At 37.3% G+C, this 22565-nt stretch overlaps 1 long non-coding RNA gene across 2 annotated transcripts in view; it reads right to left on the bottom strand.

Annotated features, from left to right (window-relative positions):
* Positions 1-442: 442 nt before the first annotated feature.
* Positions 443-22565, bottom strand: part of LOC121480976 — a 41474-nt gene continuing 19351 nt past the window's right edge. For both annotated transcript variants that reach the window (XR_005985172.1, XR_005985171.1), the window contains one exon: positions 443-715. This is a non-coding gene — a long non-coding RNA (uncharacterized LOC121480976). The remainder of the gene's footprint in view (positions 716-22565) is intronic.

Raw genomic sequence — 22565 nt, forward strand, 5'->3', positions numbered from 1 at the left:
ACTGGAGCTAGCTTAATATGCAGAAGAATTTGGAAATTAAAGTTACATTTTTCATCATTTTGTCCTAGAGAACTCTCCCGGAGGCCATAAATATGTACTGAAAGAGAGACATCCATTAGCAAAGTAGGCACAACACATAAAGAATGTGAGCCAATTGCTTCTGCAACTTGTAGATTCATTATTTGTTCAGGACACAGAATTGCTTTTAACACATTTATGTGATGATGAGGTACCACTAGGAACTAGATGAGGTATCCCTGGGTTTGTTTTTTTGTTGTTGTTTTTTTGTTTTTTTCTTGAGAACATTTGCCCTTTAATTTGCATTTAAAATCAGTTTCTTTAAATATTTTAGTTACAAGTTCTGAATAGTGAAGACAGAGTAGATGCTGCAGGCACTCAGTATCAGCTCCCACCCCCCATCCCTCACCCCCAGGCCTTGCTTCTCTGCTCCAGATCCAAAGGGGCATTAAGTGGCTCCTGGTGTCAAGTGGCCACCGCCTCAGGCTTGGATGCAGCTGGATACAAAGTGATGAAGCCCAGCAGCTTTCGTGACAAGTATTTAAACTTGTTCCAGGCAATTCCAATGATTGTACCCAGACCAAACCCAGGTTTAGGGTTTAGTGGATTAATAAAAACCAAACAGTGCATGATGGGAAGCCTAGTTGGCATGTTCTCATGGTGTCCTGTGGTCAGGTGGTCCCTCTCTTCATAGTTCCTATTAAAAACCAAAAGCAGTTTCCAAAATAATACTTTTGACCAAGAAGACTTTGCTTTAAAGCCTAAGAGGCTGTCATTGTGATTCTCCTGTTGGGGCCTGGGAGAGGCTTTACAGAACATCGACATATAAAGCATCATTAGATCAGTTGGATCAAAAGGGCCAAGTGACATCAGCTTCCACATCTGTCATCTAGTCACAAATGCTTCTCTTTTTCTGGGCTCTATTCAAATTTAACAGTTTCTACATTGTTGGTAAATTGTTTGGGGAAATATGACCAAATGTAGTTTTCTGTTACCCCTAAAATCTGAAAACATCCACCAAGTGACTGATGTATATCACTTTTAGGAGCAGTTAATGCAACTAATCTTACATGATAAAGAGGTCTTAATTCTACATAACTAAGACCACTGGACCCCAAAACATAACTAAAGTAACAGACCCTGAATTTTCATGAGATTTATTTCTCATTCTTAGTAGAGCATTTAGAGTACTGGACATTTCTTCTCAGCAGGTCCTATCAGTGTGACGTGAGCACATGCATAATCCTGTGGTATGCTGAAATAATCAGTTTCCATTGATTTACTGTGGTGCAGAGTCGGGGACCTGACACAGTTCTGAGGGGCAGGAGACTGATGGGGTATGGCTATAGCTGCCAGGCAAAAGCAAACTTCTTCTGATGTTCTCTACTTGCTGCAATTAAATTATAAAATATGTGATATCCAAAGCTGAATTCCAGGTGCCGGAAGCTGTTCTGGTTTACTCTAGAAAACCAAATAATGAATGGAATATGCCGTGATCACCTGTAATGGGAGTTATTGCCTTATTCAATTTCTGAACAGACTAAATAGGGGACTAAGTGGGGAAATAGAAGAATCCCTGCTTCTGAATTTTTCTGTGTTTGATGGTGGCACTAATATCTGTGATATCCTAAGACTTCCTTGTCTTCGTTTTTGGCAAGGAAGGAGGGCCCCACAAACTGCTCCTTGGCACTTCACAGTATCTCTCATTTCACGGAAGGGACAAGCAATGTGGCGGCCATGAGAGTTGCCAAGTAGATCAACACCAACCATACCTTCAGAAATTGGGATGATTAGTACACTCTGGAGTCAGAGGCTGTGACCCAACCTCCTTAAACCAAATCACTCTAATTAACCTTGACTGTGATTAATGGAGCACAATGGCTTCTGGCTTCTGAGCCCCATGGATTACGAACTTTCTTCTCACTGAAGAGTTAGGAACTGACTCAGGCCCAAGAGTTGAGTTAGAGTCCATGGCTTCCCCTCATGGGAACTCAAATAAGTTCCAGTTTTATTTTTCTGTTTCTTTTCTTTTTATGGTGGAGGGTAGGGAGCAGAGCAATGTGGCAGAGATTAAGAAGTTATATAATTTAACTTAGGTAATAAATTAGAGGGATGACACTTCTTTTGGTCTCAGGAATCCCACGGCTGATTAGCCACTAGTTATAGTAAGGTTGAAACGTTCAGCTTACTCTTCTAGGACAAACGCCTGTTACGGAAAGCACACCCACCTTTCCTCTAACAATTAAATTCTATTGCTTGGCTTCCCATCATCTCCTACTGGAATCAGGAAGCCTATTTGATGGCAGCCTCTCCGTATTGATCCCCGCCCTACAAAGAATAGTCCCCACCATGTTTCCCAAGGAATTTTGTGCTGTTCTCACCAATGTCTTTCTCAATATCCTGGTGAAAAGAATGTTCTCTATTCTCTTTTAGGAAAGATACTTAAAGAGATGAATGAATGGTTTGATGCATTATAAATGCATGCCAACATTTATTTCTCCCTAACTCTTGAATAATATTTCACACTGCTGGTGATACCATCCTAAAGGACACATCTAAAAAACATTTTGTGATGATTTTTTGAAGGACACAAGAATGGGGATTGAGAGGGCACTATTTCCATTTAGTGGACAAGATTAAGGGATTCTAGGCATCCTGAAGTATCACAACAAATCCTTACTATAAATATCCTGTGTACTAAATAATTTTGTACTACGGTGTACCACAGATAATTGTGCATGGGAAAACTTAGTTGAGCCTGGGAATTACTTCTTTATCATATAAAAAGTACAAAGTATTTTTTGCACAGTTTTAAAACATTCTGACTTTTCTAAGTAATACAGAAACATATAAATTAAGGAGATACTATAATTTGTTTATGTCCTTAACTTTACTAAGAGTTTTTCACCATTTTGGTAAATATCATCATTGTTAGGCTACTTATTTTATTTGAATTATCATAAAATAATTTAATTAGTTCAAATTTATAGGTGTTTTGTCACAAGAATCTATTCATCTACGCATGCTTCTATCTATATCACATAATTTAAATATTCAATGTGTCAATATTCAAGTCAATACTTAATATTAGGTTTTCTAATTTTTTAAAAAGATTTTATTTCTTTATTCATGAGAGACACACACACACAGAGAAAAAGAGAGAGAGAGAGGCAGAGACACAGGCAGAGGGAGAAGCAGACTCCATGCAGGGAGCCCGACCTGGGACTCGATCCCGGATCTCCAGGATCACACTCTGGGCTGAAGGCATCGCTAAACCACTGAGCCACCTGGGCTGCCCTGTTTTCTAATTTTGAATAAAAATGGATAGTTACTAACATTCCTACTCTAATACAGGAACTCTGAAAACAAAAAAGGCTTAACTTAGCATTTTGCAAAAAGAAAATACAAAAGATCAAATATATGTATTCAAGTTCCCAGATTTAAAGGAGACTGTTTCCCTAGAATATTAAAAATAATCTAGGCATAAGGACAAAGATTGCATTGATTCAAAATAAAAGAATCACAAACATTATAAGACACACAAATTGCTGAAAAATTAATCTTGCCAGCTGTATAAGAAATACAATGAAAAAAATCCAAATAAAATCATTCTGTCTATTCCACTGAGGAATTATATTGTTTCAAGATGAAGAAAAATATATAGAAAATCATCTGTGTAATGAACTGCATTCAAGCAAATTTTTATGACAAGTGGCTGTGAGCACCTTTTGTGTTAAAAGAAAAAACACTTCCTTAATTGCATATGCAAGGCTTATAAAGAATAAAAGAAAAATCATAGAGGACATGTTATTTTTAAGATTACTGATAGCGGCATTTCCACTTCTGTGCAGAAGTAAAATTTGGAAGTACCCTCCTGCTGTAAACAACTAGAAAATTGAACAAAACATAGAAAACAACTGTACTTACAGATTAGAAAGTAGTGCAGTACTGTTGTCCCTGGTAGAAAATAAGTAAATGAGATGAGTTTTATAGTTCTACCGGCTTTTTTCCTAGACAAAACTTCAAGACTGTAGGAGAAGAGTGTAAAATTCTAAACATGGTCCATTAGTCTCACTGAGCTGAGAAGACAGTGCTCAGATTTTGGGGAGGTGATGGGATCAAGAATTTATAGGATAGGGGGATCCCTGGGTCGCTCAGTGGTTTAGCGCCTGCCTTCGGCCCAGGGCGTGATCCTGGAGTCCCAGGATCGAGTCCCAGGTCGGGCTCTCTGCATGGAGCCTGCTTCCCCCTCCGCCTGTGGCTCTGCCGCTCTTTCTCTCTGTGTCTCTCATGAATGAATAAATAAAAATCTTAAAAAAAAAAAAGAATCTATAGGATAGAATGTCAAAAAAGAGGGAATTTTTTAAGTGAAAGAGTTACAAAATCTGTCTTTTGAGTCTTTGATTGAACAGTAACCTGTACATACATAGGATGAGACTTCATGAGACTAGAAAAAGAAAATCATTAGAAAGAAGAATTACTAGAAAAACGTAAGACGAAAACTCTTCAGAGCTCATACAGGGGCTGAGAATCATTTGTGTTCTCACTATCTAGAGTTTAGAGGACTCACTTGATATACAGGGCAGTCAATTGAGATTCAAAAAATGGCCATGACTAAGAAGTGGGGCTAAATAAACAAAGGACACAGGATACTAGAAAAGCTAGAAAAGCCACCCTGAAAAAAGCTAAAAATCAAGCCTTGAATGTATCAAACTGTCTCACAAGTTACTCATCTACCTACGAAAACAAATTCCAACACTAATCAAATGAATACAGTAATATTAGGCACTCAATAATGTAAAAATTGTAATATCTGGCATCCAGTCAAAAATAGGTAAACAAAGAGGTAGGAAAATGTGGCTCATAACCAGCAGAAAGTTCATATAATAGAAACATACAGAAATGGCAAATATGATAGAATTAGCAGGCAAAAACCTTAATACAGTTATCTTAAGTGTTCTGAATATTCCCAGGGATGTAAATGGACACTTTAACGTTCATAATTAAGAGGGAAATGGAATATATGAGAAAGGAAACTTCTAGATATGAAAAAAAAAGTATTTGAAAAAAATTTTGCAAGATGAAATTACCAGCAAATTAGACCCTGCAAAGGTAGGCGGGAAGAACAGTGAATTTGAAGTTAAAGCATGCAAAACTAATCAAAAGGAAGAAAAATGTGTATGTATACACACACACACACACACACACACACACATATTTGAAAAAAAATGATGTCTGAAAGTTTCCAAAGCTAATGAAAACTAAGAACAAGGGCAGCCCCGGTGGCTCAGCAGTTTAGCGCCGCCTTCAGCCCAGGGCCTGATCCTGGAGACCCGGGATCTAGCCCCATGTCAGGCTCCCTGCATGGAGCCTGCTTCTCCCTCTGCCTGTGTCTCTACCTCTCTCTGTCTCTAATAAATAAATAAAATCTTACAAAAAAAAAGGAAAGAAAACTAAGAACAAGCATAATTAAGAACACAGAATACTAGCATAGACAAAGAGGGACTTCTAAAATAAAGATGAAGTGTTTTGTTTATCAAAAGTTAGAATAATCCTAAATGCATAATATGCTAATATGCTTCTATAGGCTTCAAAAGATGTGAAGCAAAAACTGAATGGACTAAAGTGAAAAGGAAAAAATCCACAAGTATAGTTGTCTATTTCAACCTCGTTCTCAGTACTTAGAGACCAAGTAGAGAGAGAATCAATAAGTTCATAGAAGATTCAAACAACAATATCAATCAACTTGTCTTTATTGACATTTATAGAACAATTTATCCTAAACATCAAATATATATTTGTTTAAAGTTTATATATAACATACATCAAGATAGCCCATATGCTGGTCAATAAAGTCTCAATTAGTTTAAAAGAATCTCTGAAAAAAATAGAATTATATTTGAAAATAATTAAGAGAAACAAATAACTACTGCCATTTTTTTTGCTTCCTCAAAGTCCATGCTTCTGCACACTGCCTCGTCTAGTAGAGCTGTTACACATACAGATCCATCTCCTCCATCAGAGAAGTGGGATTATGACCAAGACTGAACCATTAAACTACCCTCTTTCTATGGGGATGTGTCCCAAACAAGATCAAAGAAAATTATTATTTGCACATTAGAGGAAAGAGAATTGTGTTTTTTCTAGGATCATTAAAGTAATAGAATGTTTAACTGGAATTTCCAGAGATAATAAGGCACAAGAAATGTGAAAATCCCAGGCCAGCTTATTATTTAAAGGAAATGGTCAAGGAAAACTTCAACAACACTTTGACCCCTTCACCAGACAAATTCTGTAAAAGTTTTCAAAGTATTAAAAAAAAAAAAGTAGGATGTTGTAATTTCCTCGGAGATCTTTGTTGCCATCCTGTGAGTCCTTAACTCTACCCAAAAGGGAGAAGTCCTTAACTCTACCTAACTCCTTCACTTAGGCCTATGGAGGAGGCTTCCATGGGACCTCTCAAAGAGTTGCCCCAATTGGGAGGCACAGGACTAGTGCTAGATTCACATCTAAGAGCTACATTAGCCTGTGCTAACAAGATAGAGGGAGTTACATTGGGACCACCTGGAACTCTAAGGGTATAACAAGGTATATAAGACACATTGAGTGTCTCTTGTGAACCAAAATGAATCACAGAGAGTGGAGGTAGTTCAGAGTTATTTAGGGTCCAGCTCAACATGGTTGCCTGAAAAGGTGAAGAGAGCATAGCAGCAAGAAGTGGGATATGAATACTGGACCTCTAAGGACGGTCAAAGAATTTACTAGCAATGAGCTAAAATCTAGACACATCAACCAGGTTAGAAGAAATTTCAGTGAGCCCCAGTCAAATAAATTAGAAGCACCTGAAGGACAAAAGATTCGGTTCAACCAGCTGCCATATGGAAAGCATGTGAAGACACCCAGCCTTCTTAGAGCTACCCTCACCCCGCTCATCTCTTCTATTCCCTTATATTCATCTTGGAGTGTTTGAAAAAGTAGTTAACCCATGAGGAAAGATGTGAATGAGGAGAAAAGCAGATGACCGCCCTTTTTTTCCAAGGTGGGCAGTTGCCAACCTCTTGGTAGAAGGGGAAGAGAGGTGGAACATTTGCAGAAAGATTAAAGAGAGAAACTAAACTCTTGAATAGACACATTCTTATAACTAAATTGAGGCTCTCACGTCACCACCCATGACCGCAGAACTGCCTATCACTCAGAGTGAGCAGGAAAGTCATCATAGGAGCTAAGTATCCAACCAGAGTAGGAGAAATTACTGTCACTGAGTAAATTTTAAAGGGAGTCTGCATGACAAAACTGACGTTGTGCTGCGCTTAGGTCACAAGCCTTGGGGTTACACTGGCTATAAGGTGGGGTGTCCAAATTCTCTATTACCCAAGCAGGACACTTCTGAGAGTGAAAGGGGAAACCATTCATAGTGCAAGGCAATAGTTACAACCTCAGACTGTCCTAAGTGAACCAGGATATGTGATCACTATGGGAACCCTGGACCCCTTGAACTCCCAGCAGACATTCATGGGTCCTTCTCATGTGACCAGTTAAATGCTCTTCTGGGGCTTAAACTGGTTTGAGTTCAATGCATATCTCTTTCAACAAATAGAAAACTAATATGTATCACGCTTAGAAACGTTACCCAGAAGTAACTGGTAATTTATGGTCTTGTTGCTTTCGGTAGCAACTACACTTTAGACCAGGCCTTTAACAAAAATTATGCGTAAACACTGACAAGTCACTAGCATCTAGATAGTGCAATTAACTGTCTTAACCAACGTTAAAACCCCTTATAATATGAAGCAAAATGATCGCTCCACTTTCTCAGCAATACTGAGAAAAACAGACTGAAGACAAGGTTTTTAAGATTTAGATATTAAAAGGCATGATTAGATGGTAGAGCTGAGGTTGGTTTTAATACAGATAGAATTATTTTCTTTATTGAGGTTTAACTGGTGTTCATCTAGAGTAATCTTATTTTCTTTCAGCTCTTAAAAACTCTAATTCTTTATGTAAATTCAATTTAGTTAACATATACTGTATTATTAGTTTCAGGGGTAGAATTTAGTGATTTATCGGTTGTGTATAACACCCAGTGCTCATCACATCAAGTGCCCTCCTTAATTCCCATCACCCATTTAGCCCCCCCCCGCCCCCCCACCATCCACCTACCCTCCAGCAACCCTCAGTGTGTTTCCTAGGGCTCAGCATCTCGTACGGTTTGCTTCCCTCTCTACATAATGCAGTTTGCACTGATTATTTCCCTTGTATATTAACAAATACTTGGGCAGATTTTACCAATCTTCACATCATTTCTTTTTTTTTTTTTCTTCATCTCTCTTTAATCTGTAATGTAGAAGCCACAATTTGCTTATCTGCAAATGGTACTTGGTCCTGGGATGGGGTCCTGCATCAGGCTCCCTGCAGGAAGTCTGCTTCTCCCTCTGCCTATATCTCTGCCTCTCTCTGTGTGTGTCTCATGAATAAATAAATAAAATCTTTTCAAAAAAAATAAATATTTTAAAATTTTCTGCCTACTAGAGAACAGTTTCAGAATAATTCAGTTCTATTCTGTGCAATTTCATATCTTTGAAATAAATTAGTCATAATGAACAAAAACCAGTCATGGCTAGATTTAGTATTGTGGTATGATTTTTATGTTATTCTAAGTAATTATTTAAAATTGGCAATGACTGAGTATCAGAAAGTTCTCATTGTATCCTCACATCTCTTGAACTTCTCAAATTGTACACCCTCAAACAGACTCTTCCAGACTCTTGCTGTTGTTCTTAAAATCCTTTTCTATATGACTATGTCTCAGAGTTTTTAAGGCTGAAGGAGAACTTTTTGCATAGAATGGGTTAATATAGTTTCAATTTCCAAATTGAAATTTCCTTAATCCACAGTCTTTTGATGCTTTCCATGATAAAAATATTCTTCTTAGACTGTGTACTTAATGAAACATATCTTGATTCAAAGATTTAAAACAAATGTATTTATTTTTTAAGATTTACTTGCTTTTGAGAGAGAAAAAGAGAGAGAGCACGAGTGGAAGAAGGGACGGAGGGGGAGGGAGAGACAGAAACCCAAGCCGACTCCCCGCTGAGCACAGAGCCCAGTGCAGGGCTCCATCTCAGGACCCTGAGATCATGACCTGAGCCAAAATCAAGAGTCAGCCTTTTAATCGACTGAGCCGCCCAGGCTCCCCAAAACAGATTTAGATGTAGGGATTTGAAAAATATATATATATTTTAAGTGTTACGTATGATATCCCAAATATCCCTGCCCATATAGATCTGAGCTCTGTTACTCACCGGCTGGGGGACCTAGGTTTTCTCACGCATAAAGAGGAAACAATAGCCTTTGAAAAATAAGAATAAGATATTTGTGAGGAATAAAAGAGACAATAAGTTAAAAGTATTCAGAAGAGTGCCTAGTAATATATCTTAGTTAATTTGTATCTGGAGTTAATTAAGGCAAACTTTGGTTCTTGGTTTCTTCAACACCATTGACAGAAATTCACTGTTTCCATGTTCTAAGCCTTATTTTTTTGAATAAGTTCAATGTGAAACTCTTATCAAAAGACCAGGAAAACTCTTTTATCTAATGCTCAGAAAGGAGGTAAATGAACCACCTTAAAGTTGCCCTAAAATTGCAGTTTGTGCTGACATTTGAACAAATGATTAACTTGGACTTAATCCCAAAATGATTTGGGCAGTTTAAATCCCTGTTTTGTGAAGCTTTAAAACATTTATTAAAGGACATGAGCACTGGGGTTAGAAAAATATCCACTTACTGGCATGAATTCAGACCCCAGGAGAAATGAAATCTTTCCCTTAAGTAATGTAAAGGAGGTAAAACCAAATAAGTAGAAACTAAGATGACACTGCTATTTAAAAAAAAAAAAAAAGAAAGAAAAAAAAGCACATTTTGTTACCCCTTTTATGGTTGATAGGTTTCCATGAGAATTTGCATCTGTGGCTTAATCTGAATGAATATGGTTCCCAAGATACATAATGTGTATGTCCTCTTAACTATGAAATTCACTTTTTATTTTTTATTTTTTTTAACTATGAAATTTAAAAAGCAAACAATAAAAACAAGAGCAAAGGAGCCATAGTTGAGGAACTTGATGTGGTGCTAAAATTTAGTGATATGGGCAAGACAGTAATATAGGATAAAACCATGCTTTTCAACTGTTGTTACTCATTAGAAATTCCCAGAAGTACTTTTTAAAACTATGTAAGTGCTTGAATCCCTAGCCCTGGGATTATGATTTAATTAGTCTCCTTTGTGGCCAAAATATTTATAATTTTTGAAAGCTGTGCAGGTGATTCTTATGAGCACCAGATGGAGAAGCACTGGATAAAGGTTTTTCGGGCCCAATTGCCCGGCTGTTGATCCTGGCTCTGTTTTGTACCTGCTGCCATACACCTGAGCAAATTGCTTCACCAATCCCAGATTTACTTTCAATGATACCTAAGTTATTGCTCACTGTTGGGCGTGATGCTGATTTTTTCCAATGCTATTTATTTATGAAATATTTCCCTGAAGATATTTAAATAGACAATCCTTCACTGACCTGTCAATATCTACGTTCCCCAGGCTCCGAGTGCGGGTGGACACTCTCCATCTGTGAAAGCTTGTATTAGAGGTAGTGGTTACCGCTTTCTGCTTTGAGCTGTTTGGGCAAAATGCTACCAACTGTCCACTAATGAACGTGGTACTTTGGTAAGTCGAGTGTTTTGCAACAAATGTTATTTACTGTACAAAGGCCTCACTTTCAGCCATTTATTTTATATTTCATAGAACTCAAATGATGACATAAAAATTCACTCCTCATGATTGCAATGACCTATATGTGCCATGGCATCACTTTACAGTAACCTGTAGCTAATTACAAACTAAGTGCTAAGGATCAGGTCATTTCTGTCTTTCCCTGCCTCATTTTCCTTTTAGAGATGTGGTAAAAATTATTCGAAGTCTGCTGAAACAAGGTTAATGAAAATTTTAATTAAGTTCAATCTCTGGGTTTAAATATATCTTTGATGTGTAAAACTGTATCAGTAACATAGTCTTGTAGACAATATGAATATGTGAATAAAATACTAGAAATCTGTATTTTTCACTAAAAGAGAACAAATACTCCAACAAAAGATCATTTCAGTCTCAAACTTGCTTTAACCTTGAGAGATTTGCTACTTGTGTGAATAGATAATAATAATATGTAGTAAATAAATTAATAATCTATTAAAATATATTATTTCTAGCATAGGTGAAAAGATGTTTTGCAATATATTTTATTATGATTTTTACTAATTATTAAGTGATAAGCTAACCCAATAAAGGCCTCAATTTCTACATAAATAAACCTTAATTTCTAAATGCCTCAAGTTGAATCAAAACTCCAGTGCATATACATGGACAAATTGTTTTATCTTCCTAGGGCCAGAATTTCTTATCTGTAAAATAGAGGCATTTATGGTGCTTCCATCATAGAGCTATTGTGATGAATAAATGAGACACCCCATGGAAATATGTATGTACGTGTGGAGGAAAGACTCTAAGGTAGCCCCCAGCCTCATGATCCCCACCAAGGCATGCATGGCCTCCAATGGCACCCTCCCCTCTACTGTGGGTGGGAATTGTGACTTGTTTCTGGCTCATTGAGTATAGCAAGGGTAATGAGAATATGTGATTACATGTGTATGATTACATTATATCAGATTGTAACATCCATCTTGAGAGGAGACTCTTCTTTGATGGCTTTGAGGAAGCAAAGAGCCAGGCTGGGAAGGTTCACATCTCAAGGAATTGAAAGTATCCTCTGGCCAAGGTATTAGGTATGTACAAATTAGAATTGTTATAGATACTTGATAGGTTGAACTATTATTATTGAGATGGAAACCCTTCCCAGAGCCACAGAGATAGCAGCCCTCAGACTCCAACTCCTGCAGCACCCTTCCTCCTCCCCTTGTCACCTTCTTCCTGCCACCCTCGGAAAAAAGAATTCAAAGAAAGAAAACATTTTTTTCTACATGGGAGTGGGAGCAGCATTGCTAATCTCCTCGATGTGAGTTGTTATTTTCGTTTTGCTTTGTTTTGTTCTGCTTCCAGGGAAAAAATGAAAGGACATCTCTCCTTGGGAGAATCGACACATTGAGAGTAGTATAAGGGCAGACTATCAAAAAGAACCAATGTCCATCTTTGCACCTTAGACTGAACAAATCCCCTTCCCACAATCATCCCCTGATCAATGATCTCCACCTCTGTTTTCTGCAGAGCTGAGACACTGCTGGCCAATGTCCTGCGCTGCTCCTGAATCTTCTGGAGTCCTGGGGCATGGTGACAGAGTGGGTGGTGTGGGTCAACCCTTGTGGATAAAGTGGAATTTTGCAGTGCAAAGGAACTTGAGTTAAGAGCAGAGAGACATGAAAAGGGAAGAATTGGTGGACAAAAACATGAACTTAAGGCTGGATATAAAGACAGGAGTAAAGAAAGTGGTCATGGGGCACATGCCCTCCTTTGAAAGAACAAAAGTCGGGATCCCTGGGTGGCGCAGCGGTTTGGCGCCTGCCTTTGGCCCAGGGCGCGATCCTGGAGACCCGGGATCGAATCCCACGTCGGGCTCCCGGTGCATGGAGCCTGCTTCTCCCTCTGCCTGTGTCTCTGCCTCTCTCTCTCTCTCTCTCTCTGTGACTATCATAAATAAATAAAAATTTAAAAAAAAAAAAAAAAAAAAAAAAAAAAAAAGAACAAAAGTCTTTAAGTGTTTTCTTTCTTGAGATTCAAGGGAAAGTGCAAAATAGAATTTTAATCTCTTTCTTCTTAAGTTTTATTTCTCTTTTCAATTTACTCTAAACTTTCCAGTAAGACATGCGTCTCTCTCTCTGTATAGACTGTGTTGCTTTTCAGGCTGAAAGGAGTAGTATTGGGAAGAAGGAGGATGAGAACAAGTGACAACCTCAGTCATGGACAGCTATTTTCTGGGTTTTGGGAGAGATACCCTGCTCCATTAGAGTCATCACAATTTAGAAATATTGGATTACTACCCCAAATCACAGAATTGGTGACTAAAGAAACTGGACCTAAGCCCTTCTAAATCTAAGTCCAGCCTCATACTTACTTAACCTAAAAAAGTTTTTCACTTCAACATATCATTAGAGTTGAATTGTGTCCTCCCAAAATTCCTATGCTGAAGTTCGAACCCCCAGTACCTGAGAATCTGTGTTTGTAAACCAGTCCTTAAAAGAAGTAACTCCGGTAAAGTGAGGTCATATGGGTGGGTCCTAATCCAATGACCAGCATCCCTATAAGAAGAGATTAGGATACAGACACACACAGAGGAAAGACCATATGAAGACACAGGGGGGGAAATGGAAGCCAAAGAGAGAGGTCTCAGAAGAAACCAACCCTCCCAACACCTTGATCACTGACTTCTAGCCTCCAGAACTGTGAGGAAAATATTTCTGTTGTTTAAGTCACCTGGTGTGTGGTATTTTGTTGTGACAGCCCTAGCAGACTAGTACACATTTTATTTGGGTTTGCCATTTTCCTGAGACAGAATGAAGACAACAAAAGCAATATTCACCCTGCGGAGTATTTTTCTAGGTGATTTAGTTTTAGAAATGTGTGGGAATCAACATCGTAAGGGAAATACTGATCTGATCTTGGACTATGGCAACTAACAATTGATTTCTTTTCTCCTTTTTCCTTTCTGTGATTAATTTATTTTTCCTCAGGAAAAAAAAAAGTAATTTAGCACAAAGTGCATTTTAAACACACAGCAACAGCATTATAAATCTTGCTTTAAGCTGGGTCTGCACAATGCCCAGCCAGTGCTCCAAATCCTACTTTTACTGAAGCAAGCAGCGTATCATAGCAATGTCACACAATACAAAATCGATTCTCAGAATGTGTGTCCAATGTATTAGTTTTATGGCTTTCACACAAACTTGGGGTGAGAATCCGTTTTTCAAAAACTGTTAGGTCATCAAATGAGAAAGGTTTGATTCAAATATATTTCCATGAAACACCTTTGGTTAGATGGAGAGAACATGTGCTTTCTTCTAGGAATATAATCATTTCTGCTGCAATGCTTATTTTAAAAACGTGAGTGTTCCAACATGACTGACATGTTAGGGAACAAGTGGGACACAACATTAATTTCAAGTTTGCTTATGCACAGTCTAGTCCATAAGAAAAACTAGACGAACACAGAAAACTGTATCTTGCTGAAGAAAACTGTGGAAATACACACACACTTGCACATACTCAGATCTCTGAACATCAACCAGCTAGCATCATCCACTGCATGTTATGAGCCACATCCATCCACATCTGGTGTTAGAATCTTCTGTTCAAAAAAAAAAAAAAAAAAGAAAAAATCTTCTGTCCAATTTGAGATAACCCTCTTCTGCCACTTCACAATAACACGCATGCCTTTCAACGCCCACTTGTATACAAGCATACTTTGGGTCTTTTTCAGGGTAAAGTGATGAATTTACCATAATATCTATGAATTCCTTAACCATTTAGTACATATAAAACTGTGCTGCCATTTTATTAGGTCCTTATCTTTTGATTCATATATGTCACTAACAAAGTTTTTGAGGGGTGTGGCCCTAGCCTCATTTTCCTGATAATCTCTGTAGTTTTTATAGCACGATTTTGCATAGTGCAGTGAATTTTAGGAATATATATGTTATATTAGAGCAGTAATAACTGGCCCTTGAATAGACACAAATCCTGTCCTCTGGAAGTCTTTATCCATTGTTTTTCGTGATGGATAGCCCAACCTTCTGGGAGTTTGTTCTATGTCCATAATCCTCCTCAGCCAAGTCTCAAGTAGATATAAGTAGTCTATGCCCTTCTCAGAGACCAACAGCTAATAGCTGTTTCCTGCCCAGGGGGATGATGCTGCATTAAAAAGAAACAATCTAGTGTACCAGAGTAGGGAAATATGACAGTTCCAGCCTATGTTATAGATGCACCCCTGAACAGCGAGGCATGTTCAGTTAGAAGGTGAGAAAAGCATATCAGGCAGACATAAACATTAATTACCATAGTCACTAAAGCTGGGTGTGTGTCTTGACCCAACATCAGAGCCAAGTCTTACTATTTTATTCTGAGCTTCTTTAAATCCTTGTGATTCTCCAAGAATGTATGAGATCAAGTGATCTCATTCATGGATAATGCCTCTTCCCCTCACCTTATGTCAACTCAGCTGGTTCTGTGCTAGACTTGTCTACCTTTGTTTAAGAGGCCAGTGGAAGTCAAGACATCTTTTCTTCTAAACCATCCTGCTCCTGTAACTGGAGGTCCAGGTGTTTTTCTTTACAAACTCTACCTGTAATAACTTGACTTTATTTGCCACAACACTTTCCTATTGTGCTCATAATTTAATATCCCAACCAATAACTACGTTTCTCTTATTAATCCACAAACATCTCAAATTGCAAATTTCAAATCAAGTAAAGGTGTTAAATATTAATGGAAATGAGAATGTCACAGAGCCTTGTAGAATCTTCCTTAATACAGGGAAGATCATAAAGTCCTACAACTGACAATTTGGAAACACACACACACAAAAAAAATCCTTATTTTTTCATAACATTCAAAGGCCAGTGGTTCAAATTACACTGAGAAATATAACAACTTTGGAGAAGAAGAATATATGTATTCTATAAGCATATGATATGGAAAGACTTTATAATCAGAGTGCAGCATGAATATGACACTAGAAAGGAGTAAATTAAATAATTCTAATATTTAATATTATCAAACAGTGATTATCAGATCAATTCATTTCCATAGACGGCTCCACAGAGTTCAGAAAATAATGTCTTTGGGTCAGAGTATCATATTGGGGAGTTCTTACGTGGTAAGGAAACTGACAGGTTCAGAGAAAATAAGTGACTTTCTCAAAATAACCCAAATAGTATTAAAGTCTTCAAAACTTGTTTGAGTGCTCTTTCCAATATACTATGCTGTCTCATTGGGTGGAAACTTCTGTTTCATATAGGAAGAAGCAAACTAAAAAAAATAAAAATTAAAAATTAAAAAAAAAGGAAGAAGCAAACTTATAGCATTGGGATCCCCAAAAGAGCATCACTACCTAGATGCTAGGCTTGAATTGTGAATTGTGAACTTTTCTTTCCAGAAAGATACGCTGAAGTCCTGACTCAGGTACCTATGAATATGACCTTATTTGGAAATAGAATCTTTGTAGATGCCATTAAGATGAAATCATTAGGGTGGGCCCTAATCTAATATGACTGGTGTTCTTTAAAGTAGGAAAAGGGGAAAAAATTGCCATGTAATAATGCAAGCAGAGACTGGAGAGATGTATCTACAAACCGAGGAAACCAAGGATTACCGGCAAACACCTGAAGGTAAGAAAACACCATGAAGGACTCTCCTGCAGGTTTCAGAGACAGCATGGCCCTGTCAACACATGATTTCAGACTTCAGCTTCCAGAAATGTGAGACAATAAAGCTCTGCTGCTTTCAACCTCCCTACCAAGCTTCCCTGTGGTACTTTGTTAAGGCAGCCCTAAGAACCCAGCTATTTTCATGTTAGAGCAGACATTGAAACCTGGCACGAGAGGATTGTAGCAGACATTATTAGGTACCTACCTGAGATCCATCTGTGCCCCATCACTTTTCTTCCCTGCTGAGAGAACTGTGAACCTGCTCAAACACTAAATATCCATTTACCCACTAGGTACCCAGCCACTCCCGGCGAGTCCATTTCCTTTACCTGGAATTTTTTCTTCTTGCCATGAGCACATTTGCAGTACTGTCCAGTGAGTTGTCTGCTGTTAAGTAAATCTGCTGTGGGGCTTCTGGGATAGTTTACTCCATCTTAAGAGGCAACATAAGATACATACTTACACACTTCTTTGCCTTTGGACGTTATAATATGTGAACAATATCTAATATCTATGCAGTTGCTTCATCCAGCTTACACGATTGTTCATGTTGTCCAGCCAGGTTGTAGCAATGAAGGAAAAGCCAAAAAGAATCAGAGAGTTCAACCTGGATTCCAGACAGCATTAGCCATTGAATCCACCAAACCTGTAACTGCCTTCTTCTGGGCTTCTTGCTGTGCAACAGAATAAGTATCTTTATGGCTTAGCTGGATTTCTGTTACTTGTTCCTGAAAGCATACCACTGGACATAAATACAAAGGCAACAGAAAATGCTAGATGTTCCATGTCCTCATTCTTCTCTCCAAGGAAGGCAGTACCTGGGGACCCTCTTTTGGTGGGGCTCTAAAGTTCCAGAGACGGGCTGTGGTTTCTGTCAGAGGTTGCCAGTTGAATACATCAAAAGAGTATTTCTGGTTTTCAGATTATATATTTTGTGTAAAATGTATTTGGCAAGATTTTTACATTATTTGGTAGAAGTAGCACAGGAAATGCAATAATCCGTTTTGGTTTGTAACAAGTGAGACCATGAAGATACTTAAGTTTTTTCAACTATTTTCATTTCAGAAACTGCCTTTGTAACCTATAATGATTTCTGACATTCTCTCTCTATTCTTCAAATCCTTGTCTGATTCCCTGCATGATTCAAAACCTAAATACTATAAAAATATCAATTTGGGGAAAGATCATAGATTCATTTGGCCCCACCATCCACCTGATATTTGAATTCTCTCTGCAGTGTCCTGACTAAAAACCATTTGGTCTTTTTATTCTCCTGCTAGTGGCAGTAAACTCACTTCAATTAGGGGAAACCTTTTCTATCTGCAGAGAGCTTTAATGTATAAAAAGTTCTTTTTTCATAGTTAAAACACCTTTTCTTGGGTATTTCATAAGTGGCCTTAATCCTATCCAGTGACACCAAAGAAAAGTTTAATTCCTCTTCAAAGTGATAGCCCTTAGGGTTCCAGGACAGCCACCTGGTGAGTCAATAGTTTCACAGAAACTATTTTCTGTAGTTCTTACCTACAGAAAAAAAACAAATCTCCCTTCTTTCCATTGTTTTATGTAAAACTTGCAAATCACTAAGACAACAGATGTTAATAGACTGTCCTGAACTAATTAGATATATGGCATATGGTCATATTATTCATAGACTATAGGACCTCATTAAATTTTTTTTTTTTGCATTTTTGTTACATTTCTCTGAACTCAAACCAACTTAGAGCAAAGCACGTTACAAATAGCTGCCATCAAAATCAAAACGAAAAAAGACAAAAACATAATCACCACTGAGGGACTCTGCCTACACACAGCCTCCAGGATTAGATTATCTTTCCAATGTAGGTGATTAGGGCCATCCTTTTCTTTAGTCATTATAATTTAATTAATGCATTGTAAGGTTCATTGAAGCTCTTCGCTATTTACACTCTCTGCAGCTAAGCTCTCAGGTTCTACTTGAATATTTATATTATGCTTACATTATCCCTATATTATCTTGATAGCTTTGGCCCATAGTTCCAAGTATTTGTTAATTTGGGGGTCATGGGCCAAACACCTACATATTTACTGTCTCACACAGTTTCATTACTTTCTTAAATTTCATATACATCTATAGAGCAAATATGAGCCTCTTTATTGTTTTTATTGCCCAATTTAAGTTAACCTTTTCCTCCAAGTGAAGAAATTAAATCTTTGAAAATTTAAGACCCTCAGCTGACATTACCTAAAATCACCTTTAAGTTCTGGGAAGGTTTGAACGATGCCAGTAGACATGAGGAAGATGGTGGGGGGGCTGGCGGGGAGGAACGCATCTGCTCAGGTTGTCATCTGACCATGTGGAAATCTGTTGAGCCATCTTCACGCTCATGACAACTTAGGTCTTATTGTATGCAGGTCCTGAAGTACTATACTTTGTTCCCTTCCAGAAGTCCCCTTCAGATACACTTCTCTTTCTGTGACATGCTCAACTCTTCAAGCACACAGTTCAGATTGCTGCTCTGTTGCCAATATGGAGCTTGTGGACTCTGAGATAGGAGTTCGTGCAATTTCTATCTGCCTGGACATAACAGGCAGCCAGAGCTATTCTATTGACATATACTTCAATCAGGAAAGGGCACACAGTGTCCCACTGCCACAACTCCCTCCACTCATCTTGGTGGGGCATGAACTCAGGGCCCAGGCACCATTTATGAAGAAGCTACCATCATCAAAACTCACATCACTATTCTTACCCATGCCTCCTTCTCCAACCAGGAGAAGCTGTTGGAATTTGTGTTCTTCTGTGTATTTATACAAAGGTATTATCTTGTTTGAATACTTCTCTTTTTTGCAAGGTCTAAACTTTAAACTCAGGAGCCAATAAAGAATACTTTTTCTCTGTTATACATCCCTTCCGTATGGCAACAGACACAGGATTACCTAGCTGATTGGATGAAGGAGGTAGCATCAATAGAAGAATGGAGATAACAGATAAAAATAGTCTAGCATTTCCAAATGTTATAATAATGCTTATCATTTATGACTGATAAATAATGCTATAGAGAACAGAATTGAGAACAGAGATCTCTGGAGCATAACCAGAAACCAGAAACCTTTCTTAAAGTCGAAATAACTCCTGAATTTTTACCTATTTAAACAATTTTGATGTTCAAGAAGTTATTTTTTCAAAGATAAAAATCTCTCTTTGTATATTTAATCAAATAGCTCTAATTCTTTTTAGGGGACTATCAAAATTTGTTCTTTCATATAATAGCTTTTATGTGAACATTACTTTGCTCTAATGTAAGCTCACCAAGTTTTTTTTAAATATTTTATTCATTTATTCATGAGAGAGAGAGAGAGAGAGAGAGAGAGAGGCAGACACATGCAGAGGGAGAAGCAGACTCCATGCCGGGAGCCCGACAGGGGACTAGATCCTGGGACTCCAGAAACGCGCCCTGGGCCAAAGGCAGGCGCCAAACTGCTGAGCCACCCAGGGATCCCCAGCTCACCAACTTTTAATAATCCTCTTATATTTTCTAAGACTTCTAATAATAATAATAATAAGGTATGTATTCATAGTAATTTTAAATACATAAGTATGTATTCATAGTAATTTTTAAGTATTTAAATTTACTCTATATAATAATAGTAAATGTTCCACTAATTTCTTTTTCTATATCTCTGTTAGAAGACAGTCTTAGTTTAGAGTATCTAGATGGTGTTGGATAGCCTCTTCATCAACCTTTGGCTGAACTTCCTTCTTAACCAAGATTATGCTTTACAAAAGTATAATCCTCAAGGCACCTGCATCAGAATAATCTAGCATGATCAGTAAAAATGTAGATTTCTGGGAACCACCTGAAAGCTACTGAGTCAACATAAGGAGCAGACAATGGATTCCAGATATTTATATTTGTAGGCTGCATCCTAAGTAATTTTTGTAAATGATAGTTCCATGGAAATGTTCATTCTATTTTTTTCCATTGAAAATAATTCCCTTCAGCATAAAAGGCAAAAGTAATATGCCATTTAAGAAATATTTCAATGTTAAAAGCAGAAGAAACTATAAACATTGTTGTTCAGTTCCCAAATTTCAAAAATTGAGTTGATTTGTCCAAGTAAAAAGAAAGGAGAAAAAAAAAAAAAGAATAAGGATTAGAACACATGTATCTTAATTAGAATTCCAGTATCTGTTTAATCTTTGTAATCAATACCCCCTGGTTCCAATTAGTATGAGTTTTATTTCCTTTCTCTGGAGATCAGAGATCTTTGTGTAGCTTTCACACTTTTATAAGAATCATCTTGAGGATCCCTGAGTGGCGCAGCAGTTTGGCTCCTGCCTTTGGCCCAGGGCGCGATCCTGAAGACCGGGGATCGAATCCCACGTCGGGCTCCCGGTGCATGGAGCCTGCTTCTCCCTCTACCTGTGTCTCTGTCTCTCTGTCTCTCTCTTTCTGTGTGTGTGACTATCATAAATAAATAAATAAAAATTAAAAAAAATAGAATCATCTTATTAGTGTTTGAGCATTCCTCTAACAACTCACTATTTATTCTTGGTTACACTCCTATAGTTTCTTCTTATAAAAGGTTTCTTTGAGGGATGCCCTCACTCATCCAAAAAGCATATTGAGAGTTTTCCCTGGGCCAAACACAGCCCTGCTTAAAGAGGATATAACCTCTGAATAAAACCTACAAAAATTCCTACATTATGAAAGGGTATAATTTATAGGTCTGTTCTCCTTTAATTAATTATGCATGTGAATTACTAATATTTAACCATATTTATACTATTCATTTTGATTTTTTTACTTTTAATATACTTAGTTTTCCCAAACTTAAGAAATACACCTCCCCAAAGTTTTCAGAACTTATTTGTGTTTTCTACCTAGTGTCATTCTATCCATTTTAATAGCATCTTATCTAAAAAATTCCAAAGAAATGATCATTCATTTGCTGAAATTTCAAGAGTGAAGAATAACTAACCATCAGTGGTGTTATGCTACTTTATGAGAACAGAATGCTGATTAGGAGAGCACATTTTAGAGCAACCCCGGGTGGCTCAGCAGTTTAGTGCCTGATCCTGGAGACCTGGGATCGTGTCCCACGTTGGGCTCCCTGCATGGAGCCTGCTTCTCCCTCTGCCCGTGTCTCTGCCTCTGTGTGTGTGTGTGTGTGTGTGTGTGTGTGTGTGTGTCTCGTGAATAAATAAGTAAATAAATTTTTTTTTTAAAAAAAGGAGAGCACATTTTAGAATCAAAGACTAATAAGTTGAAAACAAAAGGTGGAAAAATATTTACCATGAAAACATTAGCCATAAAAGAAAGAGTGACTACATTAATATAAAACAAGACTTTAAAATAAGAAATATGACAAGATAAGAGAGTTATTTCATAATAATAAAAGAGCAATATGTCAGAAAGATATAGCCATTATAAGTGCCTATATATGTGAAAACAGAGACCTAAAATATATGAAGTGAAAAATGACAAATTTAAAAGGGGAATATATAACTCAACTTTACAACTAGAAATTTAATATTCTATTCTCAGGAAATAGTATGATGACTAGAAAGAAAATCAGTAAGGATATAGAACTCTTGAACAGTATTACCAACCAACTTGACCAAATTTTCATATATGGAACAAAAATGGAACATTCTACCTCACAGAAAACAGAACACGTTTGTTTTGTACACATAGAACATTCTCCATTATAGACAATATATGAGGACATAAAACAAGCTTAAATACATTTGAAAAGACTGAAATCATACGATGCATGTTCTCTGTCTACAACTGAATCAAATTAAAAGTTAGCAACAGGAAGAAAATTGTAAATACATAAAATATTTAGAAATTAAACAAACCTTCTAAATAACTTATAGGCTAAAGAGGAAATCAAAAGGAGAGATAAAATAAAATGTAATATCTGAAAAAATATATAATATAAAACTATATTGGATGAAGCTAGAGTAGTGATTAGAGGGAAAACTATATCTTTGAATGTTTATATAGAAAGGATGAAAGACGTAAATCCATAATCCTGGTTCCATTCTAAGAACCAAAGAAAAAGAAGAGTAAATCTGACCCAAAGTATCAGAAAGGAAATAAATATCAGGCCAGAAATCAATGAAGCTGAAAATATAAA

The sequence above is a fragment of the Vulpes lagopus genome, chromosome 23 (genome assembly GCF_018345385.1).
Source record: "Vulpes lagopus strain Blue_001 chromosome 23, ASM1834538v1, whole genome shotgun sequence".
Lineage (NCBI taxonomy): Eukaryota > Metazoa > Chordata > Mammalia > Carnivora > Canidae > Vulpes > Vulpes lagopus.